The sequence below is a fragment of the Manis javanica genome, chromosome 14 (assembly GCF_040802235.1).
Source record: "Manis javanica isolate MJ-LG chromosome 14, MJ_LKY, whole genome shotgun sequence".
Taxonomy (NCBI): Eukaryota; Metazoa; Chordata; class Mammalia; order Pholidota; family Manidae; genus Manis; species Manis javanica.
The window spans coordinates 39071466-39090217 of record NC_133169.1 but is presented as its reverse complement, the minus strand read 5'-3'; positions in this window follow the sequence as shown (position 1 = coordinate 39090217).

Below are 18752 nucleotides of genomic sequence, written 5' to 3'. Positions count from 1 at the left end.
AACCTAACCCTAGTGTAAACCCTGGACTAAACTCTTCACCTGCAACGTTGATGTCAACTACGACACATCTTAACACTGAGCTTGAATCTCACACTCGCACTCACATTAGAAGAGAACCCTTATCTCTCTCTAAGCATCACTTCCACATAGATTTGCTCTTACAAATAACCCGAACCGAATCCCAGGCCCCGTTCACTGATCCGCCACCATCAGCATCGATGTCTGTCATTGCTCCCAATAATGCAGAAGCTTCTTCTGGCCACTGCCCTCATGTCAGAGTCAGATCAGATCTCTAACTGTCACACAAACTTCCGCAAACTCCTTAATGTACAAATGATGCTGCCCCTATCCCTGGTGCCAGGATCTGACACTTCACCTTCATTATTGATGTCACCCTCAATTCACCTTAAACGTTAACTTATTTTTGCACTCACCCTCACATCAGAGGCAGATCCACATTCTAACTGCAACCCTATCTCACCAGTACTGCTTATCGAACACATAACCCTCACCCTAGATCGGACACTTGACCAGATTCTTCACCTTCACCGTTGCTATCAAATATGACACCCTTAATTCTCTGACTTGATCTCTCACTCAGCCTCACATCAGAACTGCACCCTAATTCTGTCCATAACCATATTTTGTGCATAGACCTTTACTTTCACAAAACTCTAACCCTGTCCCAGGTTCCTAAACCTGAATGTTCACTGTCAGCTTTGATGTCACTGATACAATAACTTAATGATGAAGTCCAAACTGGCCTTAGCCCACACGTCAGAGTAGGAAACTAAATCTAAACATATCCCCATCCACCGTATACACTTTAACAATTACCTAACACTAACCCTAGCACATACCTGTAGCCAGACCTTCCAGTATCACCATGGTAGTCACCCTTGCCTCACTGTACCCCTGCGACTGAATTGGACACTTGCCCTAACCTTGGAGAAGGACCCTCAGTCTAAACGTGCCAAATAACTTGCCCCTACAGCTTTCCAAAAACCTAACCCTAACAGTAGCCCTGGCTTGTGGTCCAGACACATCACCTTGACCATTGACGTCAACCATGCTTCACCATAAAACGTGTACACCATCTTGTGCTCCCTTTCACATCAGACAAAGAAGCTGACACTATACATAATGCGAATGTCTCTGTATACCAGAGAGAACACAAAATTTTAACACTAACACTGATGCCTGGACGTATACGCAAAGCGTCAGCATCAGACACACCCAGGGACCTGCTCAACACGGAAACGCAATTTCACACTTGCACTCATATCAGAGCTAGACCCTAACCCTAATAATTAACTCATCCTTTCTGTACAACAGCCCAAACCTGTAATTCTAATCGTAGCCATGACTCTTGGACCTGCCCCTTCAACGTAACCATTGGCATCACCCGGGCTTCCTCGTAATACTTAACCTCAATCCCGCACTTGTCCTCCCATCAGAGAGAAACCCGAAATCTATCCATAACCCTGTCGTTCCTGTACACCTTACAGAACACAATAGACTTACTCTAGCCCTGGGTGCTTTACCTGAACCGACACCATCAGCTTCAGCGTCTGTCATGCCGTACCATAAGCCTGAAGCTCAAGGTACCCCGCGCTCTCACGTCAGGGACAGATGCGAACTCTAAATTATCTCCACATTCCTGTAAATCTTACTGAACACATAACCTTAACCCTAGCGCTAAGCCCTTGACCAAATTCTTCACCTGCATCTTTGAGGTCAACTATGACACATCTTAACTTGGTGCTTGAATCTCACACTCGCACTCACATCAGAAGAGAACCATAATTCTCTCGGTGAACATCTCTTCAGTATAGATTTTCTCTTACAGATAACCCTAACTTTATCTCAGGCCTCTTTCACTGAACCGCAACCATAGGCATCGACAAAAGTCATTCCTCCCCATAATCCTGAAGCTCGTTCTGGCCACAGCCCTAATGTCAAAGACGGATCAGAACTGTAACTGGCACTCAATCTTCCACATACTCCTTACCTTACAAGTAGTGTTAACCCAAACCCTGGTGCCAGGATCTGACACTTCACCTTCATAATTGATGTCACCCTCACTTCACCTTAAACCTTAAAATTACTCTTACACTCACCCTCACATCAGAGGTGGTAGCGAATTCTAACTGCAACCCTATCTCACCCATACTCCTTATCGAACACATAACCCTAACCCTAGATCTGACCCTTGAACCAGATTCTACACCTTCACCGTAGCTGTCAACTATGACTCCCTTTACCCTCTGACTGGAATTCATACTCGCCGTCATATCTGAATTGCACCCTAATTCTCTACATAACCATATTTTCGCATAGACCTTTCCTTTCAGAAAACCCTAAACCTAGCCCAAGTTCCTTCACCTGAATGCTCACCGTTAGCATTGATGTCACCAACGCCATACTGTAATGATGAAGTCCAAACTGACCTTCGCCCACACGTCAGAGTAGGTTCCTAAATCTAAACATAACCCACCCACCGCATACACTTTAACAATTACGAAACACTAACCTTAGTACATACCTGTGGCCTGACCCTCCAAAATCACCATGGATGTCACAAATGACTCAATGTAATCCTGCGACTGAATTGGACAGTTGCCCTAAACTTGGAGAAAGACCTTCAGTCTAAATATAACAATACCCTGCCCCTAAAGCTTTCCAAAAACCTAACCCTAACACAAGCCCTGGCTCGTGGTCCTGACAACTCACCTTGAACATTTACATCAACCACGCCTCACCATAAACCCGATCCACCACCTTGTGCTCCCCATAACATCAGACCCAGAAGATAACACTATCCATAATGCGAATGTCTCTGTATACCACAGAGAACACAAAATTTTATCCCTAAGTTGACGCCTGGACCTATACGCAGAGTGTCAGCATCAGAGACACCGAGGGATCTACTCAACATGGAAACACAATTTCACAATCACACTCACATCAGAGCTAGACGCTAACCCTAATAATTAACTTATCCTTTTGGTACAACATCTCAAATCAGTAATTATAACCCTTGCCATGACTCTTGGACCTGCCCCTTCATCGTAACCATTGGCATCACCCGCGCTTTATCATAATCCTTTACCTCAATGCCGCACTTGCCCTCCCATCAGATACAAACCCGAAATCTTTCCGTAACCCTATCCTTCCTGTACACCTTACAGAACACAATATACTTACCCTCGCCCTGGGAACATTACCTGAAACGACATCATCAGCTTCAACGTCTGTCATGCCGCACCATAAGCCTGAAGCTCAAGGTGGCCCTTGCCCTCACGTCAGGGTTGGATGCGAACTCTAAATGTAACTCCATATTCCTGTAAATCTTAATGAACACCTATCCCTCACCTTAGCGCCAAGCCCTGGAGTAGATTATTCACCTGCAACAATGATGTCAACTACGACACATCTTAAATCGGATCTTAAATCTCAAACTCGCACTCACATCAGAAGGGAACCTAATTCTCTTGGAAACCATCTTTTCCGCACTGATTTTCTCTTACAGATAACCCTAAGCATATCCCAGGCCCCTTTCACTGAACCGCCACCATAAGCATCGACGTCTGTCATTCCACCCCATAATCCTGAAGCTCGTTCTGGCCGCTGCCCTCATGACAGGTTCGGACCAGAACTCTAACTGTCACTCAACCTTCCGCATACACCTTACCTAACAACTAATACTAACCCTATACACTGTGCCAGGATCTGACACTTCACCTTCATGATTGATGTCACCCTCACTTCACCATCAACCATAACCTTATTCTTGCACTCACCCTCACATTAGGGGATGATCCGAATTCTAACTGCAACCCTATCTCATGCATACTTCTTATCGAACACATAATCATAACCCTAGATCTGACCCTTGAACCAGATTCTTCACCTTCACCGTTGCTATCAACTAGGATTCCCTTAATCCTCTGACTCTATTTCACACTCGACATCACATCAGAATTGCACCCTAATTCTGTCCATAACCATCTTTTCTGCATAGACTTTTCCTTACAGAAAATTCTAACCCTAGACCAGGTTCTTTAACCTGAATGTTCACAGTCAGCATTGATGTCACCGATGTCATACTTTAATGATTAAGTCCAAACTGGCCTTCGACCACATGTCAGAGTAGGATCCTAAATCTAAACATAACCCCATCCACCGTAGACACTTTAACAATTACATAACACTAGCCCTAGCGCATACCTGTGGCCTGACCCTCCACCATCACCATGGATGTCAACCTTGCCTCACTGCAATCCTGCGACTGAATTGGACAGTTGCCATAACCTTGGAGAAGGACACTCAGTCTAAACGTACCAATACCCTGCCCCTACAGATTTTCAAAAACCAAACCCTAACCCTAGCCCTGGCTCTTGGTCCTGACACCTCACCTTGACCATTGACGTCAACCATGCCTCACCATCAACATGATCCACCATCTCGCGCTCCCTGTGACATCAGACCCAGAAGCTAACTCTATCTGTATTGCGAATGTCTCTGTATCCCAGAGAGATCACAAAATTTTAACGCTTAAACTGATGCCGGAACCTATAAGTGAAGTGTCAGCATCAGAGACACCTACGGATCTCCTCAACCAGGAAACGCAATTACACACTCGCACTCACATCAAAGCTAGACCCTAACCCTAATAATTAACTTACCTTTCTGTACAACAGCCCAAACCAGTATTTCTAACCCTAGTCATGACTCTTGGACCTGCCCCTTCACCGTAACCATTGGCATGAGCCGCACTTCATCGTAATCATTAACGTCAATCCCGCACTTGCTCTCCCATCACAGACAAACCCGAAATCTTTCCATAACCCAATCCTTCCTGTACACCTTACAGTACAATATACACTTACTCTAGTCCTGGGCACTTTACCTGAACCGACACCATCGGCTTCAACGTCAGTCATGCCGCAACGTAAGTCTGAAGCTCAAGGTGGCCCTCGCCCTCACGTCAGGGTCAGATGCGAACTCTAAATATAATTGCATATTCCTGTAAATCTTACTGAACACCTAACCCTAACCGTAGAGACAAGCCTGGACTAGATTCATCACGTGCAACATTGATGCCAACTACGACACATCTTAACACTGAGCTTGAATCTCACACTCGCACTCACATCAGAAGAGAACCCTTATTCTGAAGGTAACCATTTCTTCTTCATGGATTTTCTCACACAGATAACCCTAACCCTACCCAGGCCCCTTTCACTGAACCGTGACCATCAGCATCAATGTCTGTCATTCCTCCTCATAATCCTGAAGCTCGTTCTGGCCAATGCGCTCATATCAGAGTCGGATCAGAACTCTTACTGTAACTCAATCTTCCGCAAACTCCTTACATTACAACTAATGCTAACCCTATCCCTGGTGACAGGATCTGACACTTCACCATCATTGATGTCACCTTCACTTCACCTTAAACCTTAAAATTATTCCTGCACTCACTATCACATTAGAGGCGTATCCGAATTCTAACTGTAACCCAATCTCACCCGTACTCCTTATCGAACACATAACCCTAACCCTAAATCTTACCCTAGAACCAGATTCTTCACTTTCACTGTTGCAATAAACTAGGATTCCCTTAATCCTCTGACTCGATTTCACACTCTACATCACATTAGAATTGCACCCTAATTCCGTCCATAACCATATTTTCAGCATAGACCTTCCCTTACAGAAAACTCTAACCCTAGACCAGGTTCTTTAACCTGAATGCTCACATTCAGCATTGATGTCCCCGATGCCATACCTCAATGGTGAAGTCCAAACTGGCCTTCGCCCACACATCAGAGTAAAATCCTAAATCTAAACATAACCCCATCCACCGCATACACTTTAACAATTACATAACCCTAACCCTAGCACTTACCTGTTGCCTGACCCTCCACAATCACCATGGATGACACCCTTGCCTCACTCTAATCCTGTGACTGAATTGGGCAGTTGCCCTAAACTTGGAGAAGGACCCTCAGTCTAAATATAACAATACCCTGCCCCTAAAGCTTTCCAAAAAGCTAACCCTAACCCTAGCCCTGGCTCGTGGTCCTGACAACTCACCTTGAACATTTAGGTCAGCCATGCCTCACCATAAACCCGGTCCACCACCTTGTGCTCCCCGACACATCAAACCCAGAAGCTAACACTATCCATAATGCGAATGTCTCTGCATACCACAGAGAACACAAAATTTTATCACTAGAGCTGACGCCTGGACCTATACGCCGAGTGTCAGCATCAGAGACACAAAGGGATCTCCTCAACATGGAAATACAATTTCACAATCACACTCAAATCAGAGCTAGACGCTAACCCTAATAATTAACTTATCCTTTCGGTACAACATTTCAAATCAGTAATTATAACCCTTGCCATGACTCTTGGACCTGCCCCTTCATCGTAACCATTGGCATCACCCGCGCTTTATCATAATCCTTTACCTCAATGCCGCACTTGCCCACCCATCAGATACAAATCTGAAATCTTTCCATAACCCTATCCTTCCTGTACACCTTACAGAACACAATATACTTACCCTCGCCCTTGGAACATTACCTGAAACGACAACATCAGCTTCAACGTCTGTCATGCCGCACCATAAGCCTGAAGCTCAAGGTGGCCCTCGCCCTCATGTCAGGGTTGGATGCGAACTCTAAATGTAACTCCATATTCCTGTAAATCTTACTGAACGCCTATCCCTAACCTCAGCGCCAAGCCCTGGAGTAGATTATTCACCTGCAACAATGATGTCAACTACGACACATCTTAACTCAGATCTTAAATCTCACACTCGCACTCACATCAGAAGGGAACCTAATTCTCTTGGAAACCGTCTTCTCCGCACTGATTTTCTCTTACAGATAACCATAAGCGTATCCCAGGCCCCTTTCACTGAACCGCCACCATCTGCATCGAAGTCTGACATTCCACCCCATAATCCTGAAGCTCGTTCTGGCCGCTGCCCTCATGACAGGTTCGGACCAGAACTCTAACTGTCACTCAACCTTCCGCATACACCTTACCTAACAACTAATACAAACCCTAAACCCTGTGCCAGGATCTGACACTTCACCTTCATGAATGATGTCACCCTCACTTCACCTTCAACCTTAACCTTGCACGTGCACTCACCCTCACATTAGGGGCGGATCCGAATTCTAACTGCAACCCTATCTCACCCATACTCCTTATCGAACACATAACCTTAACCCTAGATCTGACCCTTGAACCAGATTCTTCACCTTCACCGTTGCTATCAACTAGGATTCCCTTAATCCTCTGACTCGATTTCACACTCGACATCACATCAGAATTGCACCCTAATTCTGTCCATAACCATCCTTTCTGCATAGACCTTTCCTTACAGTAAATTCTAACCCTAGCCCAGGTTCTTTGACCTGAATGCTCACAGACAGCATTGATGTCACCGATGCCATACTTTAATGATGAAGTCCAGACTGGCCTTCGCCCACATGTCAGAGTAGGATCCTAAATCTAAACATAACCCCATCCACCGCATACACTCTAACAATTACATAACCCTAAACCTAGCGCATACCTGTGGCCTGACCCTCCACCATCACCATGGATGTCACCCTTGCCTCACGGCAATCCTGCGACTGAATTGGACAGTTGCCATAACCTTGGAGAAGGACACTCAGTCTAAACGTACCAATACCCTGCCCCTACAGCTTTCCAAAAACCAAACCCTAACCCTCGCCCTGGCTCTTGGTCCTGACACCTCACCTTGACCATTGACGTCAACCATGCCTCACCATCAAAATGATCCACCATCTTGTGCTCCCTTTGACATCAGACCCAGAAGCTAACTCTATCTGTATTGCGAATGTCTCTGTATCCGAGAGAGATCACAAAATTTTAACCCTTAAACTGATGCCGGAACCGTGCTGTCACTCAATCTTCCGCATACTCCTTACCTTACAAGTAATGCTAAGCCTATCCTTGGTGCCAGGATCTGACACATCACCTTCATCATTGTTGTTATCCTCACTGCACCTTAAATCTTAAAGTTATTCTTGCACTCACCCTCACATAAGAGGCGGATCGTATTCTAACTTCAACCCTAGCTCAACCGTACTCCTTATCGAACACATAACACTAGTCATAGATCTGACCCTTGAACCAGGTTCTTCAACTTCACCGCTGCTTTCAACTATAAGTCCCTTAATCTTCTGACTCGATCTAACACTCGCCTCACATCAGAATTGCACTCTAATTCTGTGCATTTCCATATTTTATTCATAGACCTTCATAGACCTTTACTTACACAAAGCTCTAATCCTGGCCCAGGTTCCTTTACCTCAATGCTCTCCATCAGCATTGATGTCACGGAAGCCCTTCCTTCATGATGAAGTCCATACTGGCTTTCGCCCACACATTAGAATAGGTTCCTAAATCTAAACATACCTCCATCCACCGCATGAACTTTAACAAATACCTAACCATAACCCTAGCCCATACCTGTGGCCTGACCCTCCACCATCCCCATGGATATCACCCTTGCCTCACTGTAATCCTGCGAATGAATTGGACAGTTACCCTAACCTTGGAGAAGGACCCTCAATCTAAACATACCAATACCCTGCCCCTACAGCTTTCCAAAAACCTAAACATAACACTTCCCCTGCTCGTGGTCATGACACCTCAACTTGTCCATTGACGTCAACCATGACTCACAAAAATCTGATCCACCATCTTGCGCTCCCTGTCACATCAGACCCAGAAGCAAACTCTATCCATAATGCGAATGTCTCTGTATGCCAGAAAGAACACAGAATTTTAAACCCAAAAATTGATGCCTGGACCTATAAGCAAAGTGTCAGCATAAGAGACACCCAGGGATCTCCTCAACATGGAAGCGCAATTTCACACTCACACTCACATCAAACCTAGGCCCTGACCGTAATAATTAACTCATCCTTTCTGTACAACAGCCAAAACCACTAATTCTAACCCTGGCCATGACTCTAGGAACTGCCCCTTCACCGTATCCATTGGCATCACCCGCGCTTCATGGTTATACTTAACCTCAGTACCGCACTTGCCCTCCCATTAGAGACAAACCCGAAATCTTCCCATAACCCTATCCTTCCTTTACACCTTACAGAACACAATACACTTCCTCTAGCCCTGGGCATTTTACCAGAATGGACACCATCAGATTCAATGTCTGTAATGGTGCACCATAAGCCTGAAGCTCAAGGTGGCCCTCGCCCTCACGTCAGTGTCAGATGCGACCTCTAAATGTAACTAGATAATCCTTTAAATCTTACTGAACACCTAAACCTAACCCTAGCGCCAAGCCCTGGACTAGATTCTTCACCTGCAACATTGATTTCATCTACAACATATCTTAACTCGGAGCTTGAATCTCACACGCGTACTCACATCAGAAGAGAACCCTAATTGTCTCGGTAACCGTCTCATCCACATGGATTTTCTCTTACACATAACCCTAACCTTATCCCAGGCCCCTTTCACTGATCCGCCACCATCAGCATCGACGGCTGTCATTCCTCCCCATAATCCTGAAGCCTGTTCTGATCACTGCCCTCATGTGAGAATCTGATCAGAACTCTGTCACTCAATCTTCTGCATACTCATTACCTTAAAACTAATGCTAACCCTATCCCCGGTGGCAGGATCTGACACTTCACCTTCATCATTGGTGTCACCCTCACTTCACCTTAAACCTTAAATTCATTCTTGCACGCACACTCACATCAGAGGCGGATCCGAATTCTAACTGCAACCCTATCTCACCCGTACACCTTACCGAACACATAATCCTAACCCTAGATCTCACCCTTGTACCGGATTCTTCACCTTCACCGTTGCTATCAACTATGACCCCCTTAATCATCTGACTCGAACTCACACTCGCCCTCACATCAGAATTGCACCCTAATTCTGTGCATAACCATATTTTCTGCATAGACGTTTCCTTACAGAAAATCCTAACCCTAGCCGAGGTTCCTTAACCTAAATGCGCACAATCCGCATTGATGTCACTGATGCAATACCTTAATGATGAAGTCCAAACTGGCCTTTACCCACACGTCAGAATAGGTTCTTAAACTAAACATAATGGCATCCACCGCATACACTTTAACAAGTACCTAACCTTAACCCCAGCACATACTTTGGCCTGACCGTACACCGTCACCATGGATGTCTCCCTTTCCCACTGTAATCCTGCAACAGAATTGGATAGTTGCCCTATCCTTGGAGAAGGACTCTCAGTCTAAACATACCAATACCCTGCCCGTGCAGCTTTCCAAAACATAACCCTAACTGTATCCCTGGCTCATTGTCCTGACACCTCACCTTGACCATTGATGTCAACCAAACCTCACCATAAAGCTGATCCACCTTCTAGCGCTCCCCGTCACATCAGACCCAGAAGCTAACTCTATCCATAATGTGAATGTCTCTGTATACCATAGAGAACACAAAATTTTAGTCCTAAAACTTATGCATGGACTTTTACACAAAGTGTCACCATCAGAGACACCCTGGGTTCTCCTCACCACGGAAATGCAATTTCACACTCGCACTCACATCAATGGTAGACCCTAAGCCTAATAATTCACACATCCTTTCTGTACAGCAGCCCAAACCTGTAGTTCTAACCCCAGCCATGACTCTTGGACCTGCCCCTTCACCGTAACCATTGGCATCACCCGCGCTTCATCGTAATCCTTATCCTCAATCCCACACTTGCCCTCCCATCATAGACAAACCCAAAATCTTTCCATTACCCTATCCTTTCTGTACACCTTCCAGAACACAATAAACTTATTCTAGAACTGAGCACTTTACCTGAACCGACACCGTCAGCTTCAACGTCTGTCATGCCGCACCGTAAGCCTGAAGCTCTAGGTGGCCTTTACCCTCACGTCAGGGTCAGAATCGAACTCTACATGTACCTCCATATTCCTGTAAATCCTACTGAACACCTGACCCTAACAACAGCGCCATGCCCTGGACTGGATTCTTCACATGCAACATTGATGTGAACTACGACACACCTTAATACTGAACTTGAATCTCATACTCGCACTCACATCAGAGGAGAACCCTAAATCTCTCAGTAACCGTCTCTTCCGCATGGATTTTCTCTTACAGATAACGCTACCCTATCCCAGGCCCAATTCACTGAACCACCACCATCAGCATCGACGTCTGTCATTCCTCCCATAATCCTGAAGTTCGTTCTGGCCACAGCCCTCATGTCAGGGTCGGACCATAACTATAACTGTCACTCAAGCTTCTGCATACACCTTACATTACAGCTAATGCTAACCCTAACCCTGGTGCCAGGATCTGACAGTTGACCTTCATAATTGATGTCACCCTCACTTCACCTCAAAACTTAAACTTATTCTTGCACTCACCCTCACATCAGAGGCAGATCTGACTTCTAACTGCATCAATATCTCACCTGTACATCTTATTGAACACATAACCCTAAGCCTAGATCTGCCCCTTGAACCAGATTCTTCATCTTCACCGATACTATCAACTATGATTCCCTTAATCCACTGATTCAATCTCACATTCGCCCTCACATCAGAATTGCACCCTAATTCTGTTCATAACCATATTTTCTGCATAGACCTTTCCTTACAGAAAACTCTAACCCAAACCGAGGTTCCTTAACCTGAATGGTCATGTCAGGACTGATGTCACCGATACCATACCTTAATGATGAAGTTCGAACAGGCCTTCGGCCACACGTCAGAGTAGGATCCTAAATCTAAACATATCCCCATCCACCGTGTACACTTTAACAATTACCTAACACTTACCCTAGCACATACTTGTGGCCTGACCCTCCAGCATCACCACGGATGTCACCCTTCCCTCACTGTAATCCTGCGACTGAATTGAACAGTTGCACTAACGTAGGATAAGGACCCTCAGTCTAAACGTACCAATACCCTGCCCCTACAGCTTTCCAAAAACTTAACCCTAACACTACCCTGGCTAGTGGTCCTGACACCTCACCTTGACCAAGGACGTCAACCATGGTGCACCGTAAAACTGATCCACCATTTTGCGCTCCCCGTCACATCAGTCCCAGAAGCTATCTCTATCCATAAACCGAATGTGTCTGTACACCAGAGAGAACACAAAATTTTAACCCTAAAACTGTTGCCTGGACCTATACGCAAAGCATCAACATCAGAGACACCAAGGGATCTCTTCAACACGAAAACGCAATTTCACACTCGCACTCATATCAGAGCTAAGTCCTAACCCTAACGATTAACTCATCCTTTCTGTACAACAGCCCCAACCTGTAATTTTAACCCTAGGGATGACTCTTGGACCTGCACCTTCACCGTAACCATTGGCATCAACCACACTTCATCGTAATCCTTAACGTCAATCCCACACTTGCCCTCCCTTCAGAGACAAACCCAAAATCTTTCCATAACCCTATACTTCCTGTACACCTTACAGAACACAATGCACTTACTATAGCCATGGGCACTTTACCTGAACCGACACCATCAGCTTCAACGTCTGTCATGACGCACCATAAGCCTGAAGCACAAGGTGCCCCTCGCCCTCACATCAGGGGGAGATGTGCACTCTAAATGTACCTCCATATTCCTGTAAATCTTACTGAACACCTAACTCTAACCCTAGCACCAAGCCGTGGACTAGATTCTTCACTTGCAACATTGATATCAACTAGGACACATCTTAACTGGGAGCTTGAATCTCACACTCGCACTCACATCAGAAGAGAACCCTAATTCTCTTGGTAACTGTCCCGTCCACATAGATTTTCTCTTACACATAACCATAATCCTATCCCAGGCCATTTCACTGAACTGCCACCAACAGCATGGATGTCTGTCATTCCTCCCCATAATCCTAAAGCTCGTTCTGGCCACTGCCCTCATGTCTGAGTCGAATCAGAACTCTAAGTGTCACTCAATTTTCTGAATAATCCTTCCCTAACAACTAATGCTAACCTTATCCCTTGTACCAGAATCTGACACTTCACCTTCATTATTGATGTCACCCTCACTTCACCTTAAACTTTAAACCTATTCTTGTACTCACCCTCACATCAGAGACGGAACTGAATTCTAACCACAAACCTATCTCACCCATACTCCTTATCGAACACATAACGCTTACCCCAGATCTGACCCTTGAACCCGATTCTTCAACTTCAACCTTGCTGTCAACGATGACTCCGTTAATCCTCTGACTCGATCTCAAACTCGCCCTCATGTCAGATCTGCACCCTAATTCTGTCCATAACCATATTTTGTGCACAGACATTTACTTTCACAAAACCCTAACCCTGGCTCAGGTTCCTAAACCTGAATGTTCACCGTCAGCATTGATGTCACTGATACAATAACTTAATGATGAAGTCCAAACAGCCCTTAGCCCACACGACAGAGTAGGAAACTAAATCTAAACATAACCCCATCCATCGTATACACTTTAGCAGTTACCTAACACTAACCCTAGCACATACCTGTACCCTCCAGTGTCACCATGGTTGTCACCCTTGCCTCACTGTATCCCTGTGACTGAATTGGACACTTGCCCTAAACTTGGAGACGGACCCTCTGTCTAAATGTGCCAATAACCTGCCCCTACAGCTTTCCAAAAACCTAACCCTAACCCTAGCCCTGGCTCGTGGCCCTGACAACTCACCTTGACCATTGACGTCAACCATGCATCACCATAAACCGGGTCCACCATCTTGCACTCCCTTTCACATCAAAGAAGCTAACACTATCCATAATGGGAATGTCTCTGTATACAAGAGAGAACACAAAATTTTAACACTAAAACTGATGCCTGGACCTTTACGCAAAGCGTCAGCATCAGACACACCCAGGGACCTCCTCAACACGGAAATGCAATTTCACACTTGCACTCATATCAGAGCTAGACCGTAACCCTAATATTTAACTCATCCTTTCTGTACAACAGCTCAAACCTGTAATTCTAACCGTAACCATGACTCTTGGACCTTCCCCTTCACCATAACAATTAGCATCACTCGAGCTTCCTCGTAATACTTAAACTCAATCCCGCACTTGCCCTCCCATCAGAGACAAACCCGAAATCTATCCATAACCCTGTTGTTCCTGTACACCTTACAGAACACAATAGACTTACTCTGGCCCTGGGCACTTTACCTGAACCCTCACCATCAGCTTCAGCGTTTGTCATGCCGTACCATAAGTCTGAAGCTCAAGGTGGCCCCCGCTCTCACGTCAGGGTCAGATGCGAACTCTAAATGTAATTGCATATTCCTGTAAATCTTACTGAACACCTAACCTTAACCGTAGAGGCAAGCCCTGTACTAGATTCATCATGTGCAACATTGATGCCAACTACGACACATCTTAACACTGAGCTTGAATCTCACACTCGCACTCACATCAGAAGAGAACCCCTATTCTGAAGGTAACCATTTCTTCTGCATGGATTTTCTCTCACAGATAACCCTAACCCTACCCAGTCCCCTTTCACTGAACCATGATCATCAGCATCGATGTCTGTCATTCCTCCGCATAACCCTGAAGCTCGTTCTGGCCAATACGCTCATGTCAGAGTCGGATCAAAAGTCTTACTGTAACTCAATCTTCTGCAAACTCCTTACATTACAACTAATGCTAACCCTATCCCTGGTGCCTGGTTCTGACACTTCACCATCATTGATGTCACCTTCACTTCACCTTAAACCTTAAACTTATTCTTGCACTCACCCTCACATCAGAGGCGGATCTGAATTCTAAGTGCAACCCTATCTAACCCATACTGCTTATCGAACACATAAAACTAACCCTAGATCAGACCCCTGAACCAGATTCTTCACCTTCACCGTTGCTATCAACTACGACTCCCTTAATCCTCTGACTCGATCTCACATCAGTAATGCATCCTAATTCTGTCCATATCCATATTTTCAGCATAGACCTTTCCTTACAGAGAACCCTAAGCATCGCCCAGGTTCCTTAACCTGCATACTCACCATCAGCATTGATGTCACCGATTCCATAATTTAATGATGAAGTCGAAGCTGGCCTTTGCCCACACGTCAGAGTAGGATCCTAAATCTAAAAACAACCACTTTCACCACATACAGTTTAACAATTACCTTACCCTATCCCTAGCACATACCTGTGGCCTGACCCACCACAATCACCATGGATGTCACCCTTGCCTCACTATAATCCTACGACTGAATTGGACAGTTGCTCTAACCTTGGAGAAGGACCCTCAGTCTAAACGTACCAATAGTCTACCCCTACAGCTTTCCAAAAACCTAACCCTGACCCTAGCCCTGGCTCATGGTCCTGAAACCTCACCTTGAACATTGACATAAACCATGCCTCACCATGAACTTGATCCACCATCTGGCACACCCTGTCACATCACACACAGATGCTAACTCTATCCAGAATGCGAATGTCTCCATATACCAGAGAGAACACAAAATTTTAACCCTAAAACTAATGCCTGGACCTACACGCAAAGCGTCTGCATCAGAGACACCCAGGGATCTCTTAAAAACAGAAAGGCAATTTCACACTCGCACTCACATCAGAGCTAGGCCCCTCTCCTAATAATTAACTCATCCTTTCTGTACAGCAGCCCAAACCAGTAATTCTAACCATAGCCATGACTCTTGGACATGCCCCTTCACCGTAACCATTGGCATCACCCATGCTTCATCATAATACTTAACCTCACTCCCGCACTTGCTCACCCATCAGAGACAAAAGCGAAATCTTTCCGTAAACCTATCCTTCCTGTACAACTTACAGACAACAATACTCTTACTCTAGCCCTGGGCACTTTACCTGAACTGACACCATAACGTTCCACGTATGTCATACTGCACCATAAGCCTGAAGTCCAAGGTGGCACTCGCCCTCATGTCAGGGTCAGATGCTTACTCTAAATGTAACTCCATATTCCTGTAAATCTTACTGAACACCTAACCTTAACCCTAGCGCCAATCCTTGGACTAGTTTTGTCACGTGCATCATTGATGTCAACTACGACACATCGTAACACTGATCTTGAATCTCACACTCGCACGCACATTAGAAGAGAACCCTAATTCTCTTGGTAACCGTCTCCTCTGCCTAGATTTTCTCTTACATATAAACCTAATCCTATCCCAGTCCCTTTTCACTGACCGCAACCATCATCATCGACTTCTGTCATTCCTCCCCATAATCCTGAAGCTCGTTCTGGCCACTGCACTCATGTCAGTGTCATTTCAGAACTCTAACTGTCGCTAAATCTTCTGCATACTCTTTACCTTACAAATAATGCCAACCCTATCCTTGGTGCCAGGATCTGAAACTTCACCTTCATCATTGATGTCACCCTCACTTCACCTTAAATCTTAACCTTATTCTTACACTCACCCTCACATCAGAGGTGGATCGGAATTCTAAGTGCAACTGTATCTCACCAGTACTCCTTATTGAACACATAACCCTAACCCAAGATCTGACCCTTGAACCGGATTCTTCACCTTCACTGTTGCTGTCAACTATGACTTCCTTCATCCTCTGACTCGAAATCACACTTGCCCTCTCATCAGAATTGCAATCTAATTCTGTACATAACCATATTTTCTGCATAGACGTGCATAGACCTTTCCTTACAGAAAACACTAACCCTAGCCCAGTATCTATAACCTGAATGCTCACGGTCAGCGTTGATGTCACTGATGCCGTACCTTAGTGATGAAGTCCAAACTGGCCTTCGCCCACACGTCAGAGTAGCATCCTAAATCTAAACAAATACCCATCCACCGCATACACATTAACAATTACATAACACTAACCCTAGCCCATACCTGTGGTCTGACCGTCCACCATCACCATGGATGTCACCCTTGCATCACTGTAATCCTGCAACTGAATTGGACAGTTGCCTTAACCTTGAATAAGGAACCTCAGTCTAAACGTACCGATAACCTGCCCCTACAGCTTTCCAAAAACCTAACCCTTACCCTAGTCCTGGCTCTTGGTCCTGACACCTCACCTTGTCCTTTGACGTCAACCATTCCTCACCATAAACCTGATCCACCATCTTGCGCTCCCCGTCACATCAGACAAAGAAGCTAACTCTATCCATAATGTGAATGCCTCTGTATACCAGAGAGAACACAAAATTTTAACCCTGAATCTGATGCCTGGAACTTTACGCAAAGTGTCAGCATCAGAGACACGCAGGGATCTCCTCAACATGGAATCCAATTTCACACTCACACCCGCATCAGAGCTAGAACCTAACACTAATAATTAACTCATCCTTTCGGTACAACAGTCCAAACCAGTAATTCTAACGCTAGCCACGACTCTTGGACCTGCCCCTTCACCGTAACCATTGGCATCACCCGGGCTTCATCGTAATCCTTAACCTCAATCCCACACTTGCCCTCCCATCAGAGACAAACCCGAAATTTTTCCATAGCCTTATCCTTCCTGTACATGTTACAGAACAAAATACACTTACTTTAGCCCTGGGCACTTTACCTCAACAGACACCATCACATTCAATGTCTGTCATGCTCACCATAAGCCTGAAACTCAAGGTGGCCCTCGCCCTCACGTCAGGGTCAGATGCGAACTCTAAATGTAGTTTCATATGTCTGTATATCTTACTGAATACCTAACCTTAACCCTAGCGCCAAGCCCTGGATTAGATTCTTCACCTGCAACATTGGTATCAACTGCGACACATCTTAACGCTGAGCTTGAATCTCACACTCGCACTCACATCAGAAGAGAACACTAATTCTCGCTGTAACCAACTCTTCCGCATAGATTTTCTCTTACAGATAAATCTCACCCTATCCCAGGCCCCTATCACTGAACCGCCACCATCAGCATCGATGTCTGTTGTTCCTCCCTATAATCCTGAAGCTCGATCTGGCCACTGCCATCATGTCAGAGTCGGATCAGGACTCTAACTGTCACTCAATCTTCTGCATACTCCTTAGCTTACAACTAATTCTAACCCTATCCCTGGTGCCAGGATCTGACACTTCACCTTCATCATTGATGTCACCCTCACTTCACCTGAAACCTTAAACTTATTCTTGCACTCACCCTCACATCAGAGGCGTATCCGAATTCTAACTGCAACCCTATCTCACCTGTACATCTTATCGAACACATATCCCTAACCCTAGATCTGACCCTTGACTCAGATTCTTTAAGTTCACCGTTGCTATTAATTATGACTCCCTTAATTCACTCACTCGATCTCACTCTCGCCCTCACATCAGAATTGCACCCTTATTCTGTCCATACCCATATTTTGTGCATAGACATTTCCTTATAGAAAACCCTAACCCTAGCCCAGGTTCCTTAACCTGAATGCTCACCATCAGCATTGATGTCACCGATGCCATACCTTAATGATGAAGTCTAAACTGGTGTTCCCCCACATGTGAGAGTATGATCCTAAATCTAAACATAACCCCAACGACCGCACACTCATTAACAATTACCTAACCCTAACCCAAGCACATACCTGTGGCCAGACCCTCCACCATCACCATGGATCTCACCCTAGCCTCACTGAAATCCTGCGACTGAATTGGACAGTTGCCCTAACCTTGGAGAAGGACCCTCAGTCTAAACTTACCTATACCCTACCCCTAAAGCTTCCCAAAA